Source organism: Prinia subflava, chromosome 18 (assembly GCF_021018805.1).
Source record: "Prinia subflava isolate CZ2003 ecotype Zambia chromosome 18, Cam_Psub_1.2, whole genome shotgun sequence".
Classification (NCBI taxonomy): Eukaryota; Metazoa; Chordata; class Aves; order Passeriformes; family Cisticolidae; genus Prinia; species Prinia subflava.
In genome coordinates this window covers 11674486-11682621 of record NC_086264.1, presented here as the reverse complement: position 1 = coordinate 11682621, position 8136 = coordinate 11674486, and positions in this window count along the sequence as shown.

The window sequence follows — 8136 nt, the reverse complement described above, 5'->3', positions numbered from 1 at the left end:
TTATAAAAAGTTGCTGTATTAATTCTCAGTAAAACAATAGTTTAGTCCTTCTCCACTCTAGAAGTACACTAAACTACAGCCTGAGAAAATGTAATATTATTCATCCAACTGTGTTCTCACTTAGGTCAAGTTTAATTAAGACTTGTCTTAATTCAAACAGCAATATCACATCCCTGATAAAGAGCAAGTGAAACCTCCACTTGCATTGAACTCCATCACGTTCCCAAGAGTTTCAGTGTTAGCTCAAGTTAATTATGTTTAAATTATTTCCTTTGGTGAGCCGATGTAAAGAGCATCGTCTGACCCCTCTAGAAGAGGAGCAGCGAATTAAAACTCTCTGCCACCGCCAGCAAAGGCTGCCTTACCACTGCACCCTCGTGGTGGCTTGCCTACCTTGAATTCTGACACTGAATTCTGATTTCTTCATGTAAAAATCATTGCTCAGTTACACTGCTTGGCTTCTTACCTCTCAAGATTCATTCAGAAAGGTTTTCAAAGTTCTCCCCTTCCAAATATCTTTACCTGGCAGTGGCATGAAAACAAAAATCACTGAGTATAAATGTTCACCTGTGGAGGTTTTCAAGCATGGGAGGGTGTAAATTGGATGTTGTTTCTGTTTTACAGCACAGCTAAAGACAGATAACTTCCAGGTGAGGCAGTTAAGAAAAACCCAGTGTTTTTTGGGCAGCATTTCCTTTTTGACTGTTTTTAAATGTGCCCTTCAAACAGGCAAGGGACAGGAATGAAAGCAGCTGGATAAAATTCCCTCAAATTGGTTTTACAAGTTTTTAAAGTTTTCAGCTCAGAAACATTAAAATTATCAGACAATTAGATCCTTTTTCCCATATTGTGAGTACACAGATGCTCTGGCCACAAAACCAACCCAAACAACTGTGAACCAGAAGAATTTATTTGTAGTTTGTGTTATCAATGGCTTCAATAAATCATCCTTTTGCTGAAGACATGCCAGACCTCTGCACAAATTAAAAACCAACCCAGAAGTACACAAAGAGACCTTGTCTGATTCAGACAAATGCTTTCTTCTGACCTTTTGTGGTGAATTTCTACACTGTAAATAAATAAAAAATGACTTAAAGCTTTCTCCTAGAGATTTACACTTTGAGATCTGGAGGTTAGAGATGATGCCACCTGCAGCAGACAGGCCATTCTTTTGTCCTGCAGTACAGGGGTTTCACAGAAAAAAAAAAAAAAACTTTAAAAGCAGCAGAAATCCACAAGCTGTTTTTTCTTACAGCCTGTGTTCAAAAAGGGTGGCATTACATCTGCTGCATACCAGATGAACAAACATGATAACCTCAATGCTGACAAATTGTTTAAGAGAAGGCAGAAGGCAAATACTACCTTGTCTTCTAGCCAAAGCTTCAGAGGACTTTGTCCTTGGTTTAAAAATGAGGTCAAATACACCAACACCTACAGACTAACACTCTTTTCAATGCCACCCTGCCAGGGGCTCAAAGTCCCATCCAACCTGGCCTTGAATGCTTCCAGGCATGGCAAGTTTAAAGCCATTCTTCCTTTTTCCATCACTGCATGCTTTTATAAAAATTCCCTCTTCATCTTTCTTGTAGCCCTTTTTAATACTGGAGGGCTGCTAGAAGGCCCCATCAGGCTGAACAACCCAAACTCAGCCTGTTTTCATAGGAGAGGTGCTCCAGCCCTCTGATGAGCTTTGTGATGTCCTCTAGACTCCCTCCAGCAGTTCCACATCCTTCTCACGCTGGGGACACAATACTCAAGGTGGGCTCTTCAGAGAACAGGGTAGAGGGACACTTTACCTGCTTCTTGTGTCGCTTTTCTGATGATCTTTGTGATGTCCTCTAAACTCCCTCCAGCACTTCCATGTCCTTCTCATGCTGGGGACACAGCACTCAAGGTGGGCTCTTCAGAGAACAGGGTAGAGGGACACTTTACCTGCTTCTTGTGTCACTTTTCCTGCACTCAAGGTGGGCTCTTCAGAGAACAGGGTAGAGGGACACTTTACCTGCTTCTTGTGTCACTTTTCATGCAGCCAAGAACACTTTTGGCTTTCTGAGCTGCCAGTGCACATCGCTGGGTCACGTCAAGCTTCTCATCCACCACCTCAGGGCTGCTCTCACTCCCCTCACTGCCCAGCCTTGTGCTTGGGATTGCCCCGACCCAGGTGCAGGATCTTGCACTTGGCCTTGTTGGATTTAACAAGGTTCACATGGGGCCACCTCTCAACTCTGTCGAGGTCCCTTTGGGTGGCATCCCTCCCTCCAGCCACACCACACAGCTTGGTGTCATTGCTGAGGCTGCACTCAGCCCATGTCACCCACTAAGATTTTAAACAACTTCTTTTCTAGCTGAGCCTTCTTTTTCCCTTTGAATAGGAAGTGTTTGTAAACACTTGTATTTTTGCAATGTGAAATTACTTCAGTTGCGTAATGACTATAATTTGTCAGTTTACAACAGAGCAGGCTAAGGTCAAAATTACACGCTGCTTTTGAAAGTGTATCTGGAATTAGAAGAGCCAAGGATGCTGCAAGCTGAAGAAAAAAGCTTCCCCTCACCTCCATTCACTTTGCCAAGTAGCCTCCCTAGTTTTTGTTTGAAGCCTTGAAGTAGTACTGAGTGCATGGGGTAGGAGCAATTTGGTCACTTTGCTCAAGTGCCTGGGTATAAAAGTTTTTAGAAGAAAGTCCACCAAGATAAAAAAAAATCTTTCAGATCAACAGGATATATTTCGATTAAGCCTGCTCCAGTTAATGTGAAATCTAGAGTTTCATTTAGCCTTGCTGCATGTTTGGGAAGCCATAATCTCAAAATACATTTGGAGTCACTTTTGTTCAGACAAACAGAAAGGTTAGGGGGTATTTTTGGGTGAAGAAAAATTTCCTGATTCTCAAGCTATATCTCCTCTATTGCTTGCTGGGAGAAGAGACCCAGCCCCACTTCACTGCACCCTTTTCTCAGGCACTTGGAGAGAGTGATAAGGTCTCCCTTATCCCGGGTCCGAGAGGGACCAGGCGGGATGAGGAGGAGCGCGGAGGGATGCGCGGACAGCGGGGACCCCTAGTGGCCCCGACACCGGCCGGGAGAGGTTTTAGGTCCTGCTGCCTCACGCAGGTACCTGGTGAAATTCTTGTGGAAAAAGTAAAGTCTGTTTCTTTGGAAAGGAACCACTCTGTTCAAAAGAGGGAAAAACAAGTTCAGTATGAGTAATTGCCACAAACCCGGGTCCACGAAGTGTGGCTGTTTGCAGGTGACACACACTTATTTAGCCTAACACTCTTTAGTGCTTACAAACTGAGCTTAAGAAGGGAGATGAGCTGTTAGAGAGAAGAACAGTCCATTCAAAAATGGGATGTACTCAATCCAATCAAGCCTCGCCTTAGTGTCCTGTGTCCAACACTGATGTTAAGCAGTTGACACCAGGACTGTAAGGCCAGAGCCTTCCTTAGGACACTCCAAATTCTCTTCTGACTTCATAATTTTCAGCTCATGCCAGGCCACGTACTACACAGCTGGTGTTGTCTGTTTGGATGTCTGTGCAGACATGCCTTACACTCATGGGGCTGCAGTACTGCAGGACAGCGGCTGGCCCTGGGCAGAGGGAGCCCATCCCAAAATCCCAGAATCCCAAAATCCCAGAATCCCAAAATCCCCAAATCCCCAAATCCCAAAATCCCAAAATCCCAAAATCCCAAAATCCCATCTATGGCACACACCTGCCTGGGTCTGCCATGGAGCCACCAAGACCATGTCAGGTAGACAAGAGCAGCTCCTTGCCCTCCTGCTGCAGGAGCTCTTTCTTAAGCAGATATAAGAACTATAAGACACATAATTTTGATGCCTGCAGGACATGTCACCTGCTTAGAGATAATAAAATTACACTCTGAAATTTTAAATTGCACTTTTTTTCCAGCTTTTTGTGCTGAACCAATTTTTTAATGCACACAAGCCAGTTAATTGGGCTAAACTGACAGTTTTATTGAAGAAAAATTATAACCTGTTATATATACAAATACATATAAAATACAAAATATTTGCAAAATATGTGTGATAAAAATGAAGTAGATCTAATTATAGTGAAGGGGAATCACAGGCTGGTGTTTCAAAGACATGATGGCCTGGGGACAGCCGGGTGCCTGAGGCACTGTCCCTGCAGCCATCCCTGCCCTGCTGCCCTGTGTCACTCCCTCAGAGGACACTGCTGGGGCTCAGAGCAGCCATCCCCAGGCACCTGCCTGGCACTGGGAGCAGGGCACTGCTGCTGCTGCTGCTGCTGCTGCTGCTGCTGCCGGGGGCGGCGGGTGCCGAGGAACGCCCTGCACACAGCCCTGAGTGCCCTCCTGAGCAGGGACGGCCGCCGCAGCTGCTCTGGGGCGAGGATGGCTGTGAGGGAGGGAGATCTGTCTCCAGAGGGCTGTGAGGGCAGCAGGAAAGCTCCTGCCTGCTCTCCAGGCACTGGGGGCTCTTCCCAGGAAGGAGTGGATGGTGCGTGGCTTGTGGGTGTGGTGCTGCCGGCCTGCCCTTGCTGGTGTGATGCCCCTTGACTTGGGGGATGTCCCCCTTGACTTGGGGACGTGGCTGGCTCATCCTTGGTGTCCACAGAGGCAGCCGGGGCAGGAGATGTGCTCTGCAGTTTGCTGATAGCCTCTCCTGTTGCTGCTGTGTTCTCGTTCGCTTCCCCTTGAAACAGCTCTTGGTCACTGTAGTCTTTTGACTTGTCTTGGGACTCCCTGCTTGGGCTGCTGACTTCCCACACGTCTGAAGGCTCTGGACATGAGATGTCCTCTTCCAGTGTCTCCTGGGTCTGCTCCATGTCAATCCTGTTTTCCCAGTCCTCATCATCCTTGGCCAAGGTCTCTGGATCACTGGGAACATGGACTTCAAGCCACTGCAGCACCTTCTGCATGCTTGAAATGGCCTCCAGCTCCTCCAGGCCTGTTGGCAATGGCTGCCCAAGGCTGAGATATCCTTTCCTCTGGCAGGTGAGAAAGGAGAGAGGGGCAGCTTGAGCAAGAACTTCTTTACATTGAGATGGCCGAGCCCTGGAATAGCCTATCCAGGAAGGTCATGGAGTCTCCCCCTCTGGAGACATTCCAAAGCCACCTGAACTTTTATGTGTGTCACCTGCTCATGGTGACCCTGCCTTGGCAGGGTGTTGGACTGGATGGTCTCCTGAGATCCCTTCCAATCCTAATATTTGTGATTCTATGTGATTCCGTGATTCTGTTATTTGTAAGGGTCACCTGGCTCCCTCCAGGAAATGCTTGCTGGGGACCTGGCAGCAGCAGCTGCTGGGACAGAGCTGTGGGACGTGATGAGACTGCAGTGGTGCAGTGCAGCAGCTGGCCCTGGTCAGAGGGAGGCTCATTCCCCTGTCCCATCCTGTCCCATCCTGTCCCATCCCATCCTGTCCTTGGCAGTCACCAGCCTGGGTCTGCCACGGAGCCAAGACCATGCCAGGGAGGCAAGCTGCCCCTGGCCTTCCTGCCTGGGGAGCTTTCTGCTCCAGGCTGTCCTGCTGCCATGGCAGGATGCCATTCCTCTGCAGAGCCCTGCACCTGGGATGGGCCTGGCCAGTTTTCTCCAGCCCTTGCAGAGCCTTCCACTTGCTTGACATGATGGCAGGGGGGTTCCCTCCATCCTGTGGGCTCTGTGGGTTTCCCCATGAGGGACAAGGCCTAGGCCTGGCTCTAACAGAGGCACTGCCTCTGCCAGCCTGTGGCACACCCTGGGAAGCAAGGCCAGGAGGAGGAAGAGTGGGATGGAGGCAGCTGCCCTGGCACAGCATCCCTGGCAGTGCCAGCCAGCCCAGCCCCGGCCCAAAGGCAGCTCCATCCCTGTCCCTCCTGCCCCGGCCCTCACCCGCTGCATCCAGTCCAGCCTGGGCAGCGGCCTGTGCAGCGGGGAGCTGTTCTTCAAAAGGTTCTCCATGTCTGCCTGTGACAGCCTCTGCAGAGCTGCCAGGGGCTCCAGGGGAGAGGCAGTGTCCTGAGGGAGCTGCTCTCCTGAGTGGGCACCCCAGGGCTCTGCTCTGCTTCCATCCCCATGGCCAGAGCGGGGCCCTGCCGTGTCACAGTGGGCTCACTCGTCACAAAGCCCTGGCACTCTGATTCCATGCCCAGTGCAGGTGTTCCATGGAAGAGATAAGAAAACATTTAAAACCAGTATTTTTGGGTTTGAATCTTTTGGTTTTTTTAATGCACGCAAGTCAGTTAATTGCACTAAACTGATGGTTCTATTGAAGAAAAATTATAACCTGTTATATATACAAATACCTATAAAATACAAAATATTTGCAAAATATGTGTGTGCTAAAACAATGAACCAGATCTAATCATAGTGTGTCTGAAGAGGAATCACAGGCTGGTGTTTCAAAGACATGGCCAAGCAGGATGGCCTGGGGACAGCCGGGTGCCTGAGGCACTGTCCCTGCAGCCATCCCTGCCCTGCTGCCCTGTGTCACTCCCTCAGAGGACACTGCTGGGGCTCAGAGCAGCCATCCCCAGGCACCTCCCTGGCACTGGAAGCAGGGCACTGCTGCTGCTGCTGCTGCTGCCGTGGGTGCCGAGGAACGCCCTGCACACAGCCCTGAATGCCCTCCTCAGCAGGAACTGTTGTCACCATCGTGCCAGGGACAGGGGAGGAGATCTGTCATGAAGGGGCTGTGTGGACATCAGACAAGCTCCTGCCTGCACTCCAGGCACTGGGGACTCTTCCCAGGAGGGAGTGGATGGTGCGTGGCCAGTGCTTGTGGTGAGGCTCAGCTGGCCTGGGTGCTGCTGCCCGTGATGGCTGGGCCAGGCCTGCCCTTTTTCAGACAATATTTGACTCAGGGATGTGGCTGGCTCATCCTTGGTGTCCATGGTACCAACAGACACGCTTTTGTAGCTTTGCTTCCATCTGAATTTGGAGTCAAAATCTTGCTTTGTGCAGCTGGACGTGACAGAGCATGGAGTGTGGCAGAGCTTGCTTTTCTCCCTGTCCTGGAGTAGCTTATGCTTCTATCATAGTTTGTCACATCAGAAACAAGGTCAAAGTATGCAGAGCTACACACACCCTCCAAGTGCACACAACCCCCAGTGATAAGCCCCAGTCAGGGAGGCAATAGAAGCCACTATTGGGCAATCAGAGCCCTCGGTATGTTTTCTTTAGAGGTGTGCAAGATATCTGCCAGATAGCACAAGTATTTCACTTCCTGCAAGCAAAGAGCAGGGTCCCAACAGCAGGAATGAAAATCCAGCCTCTTGCTCTGAAAACTCTGCGTGGGACCAGCTCAAAACTCAAGTTCCTGCTGAGCTGGGGACAACTGGCCCAGTCCCTTCACATGGGAGCAGCAACCACTTGAGGAAGCAAATCCTTTTTTCTTTTAGAAAAAAACTTCTGTTGCACCTCCACACAGACAAGTGCAGTCACCTGGTGGCAATTAAAGGGGGCTGAAGCTTTACACCTTGACTTCCATGTGAAAATATTGCCTTTACACAATCACTTGCAAAGGGTATATGGTAACAAAATCCTTATAATACCTTTGTCACCTGCTGCTTTAGGGATGAAAACATGTCCCTGTAATTCATCAAGGAACAAGCATCAGTATTGAGAAGTCAGGGTGCAGTTTGCATCCAATGAACAAATCATTACATACAAATTGTAACATTGATCATACAAAATAAACACTGGTACTGTACATTGACAATTTGTATAAATCATCAATGTACAGTACCAGTGTCTGTGGTACTGTACATTGATGGAGGGCTTGCAGTGCTGGGCTAATGGCTAGACTCAATCACCTCAGGAGCATTTTCCAACCTAAATTTGGTGTGTGTTTATGGTGATACATTCCCACCTGTTTCTGGCATCTGTCAGATATAGGACTCACACCTAAGTTCGTGCAATTAGAAATTGCTGAACAAGGAGCAGATATCCATTTTATAATTGGGAAACCACTTGCAAGAGAAAGGGAAATTGTAGCTTGCAGGTGGGTGAAAGGACTCTGTGCAGGTAACAGTCCCAAACCTTATCTGTCCAGCAGGAGAAAACTCACTGCTAATTTTCCCCTTCCTTTCATCAGAAGACCATTAAAAAGTAGATACAGACCACAGGAAAGCTCTGTGCTTCTCCACAAATTTTCTAAAACCCACAGAGGTG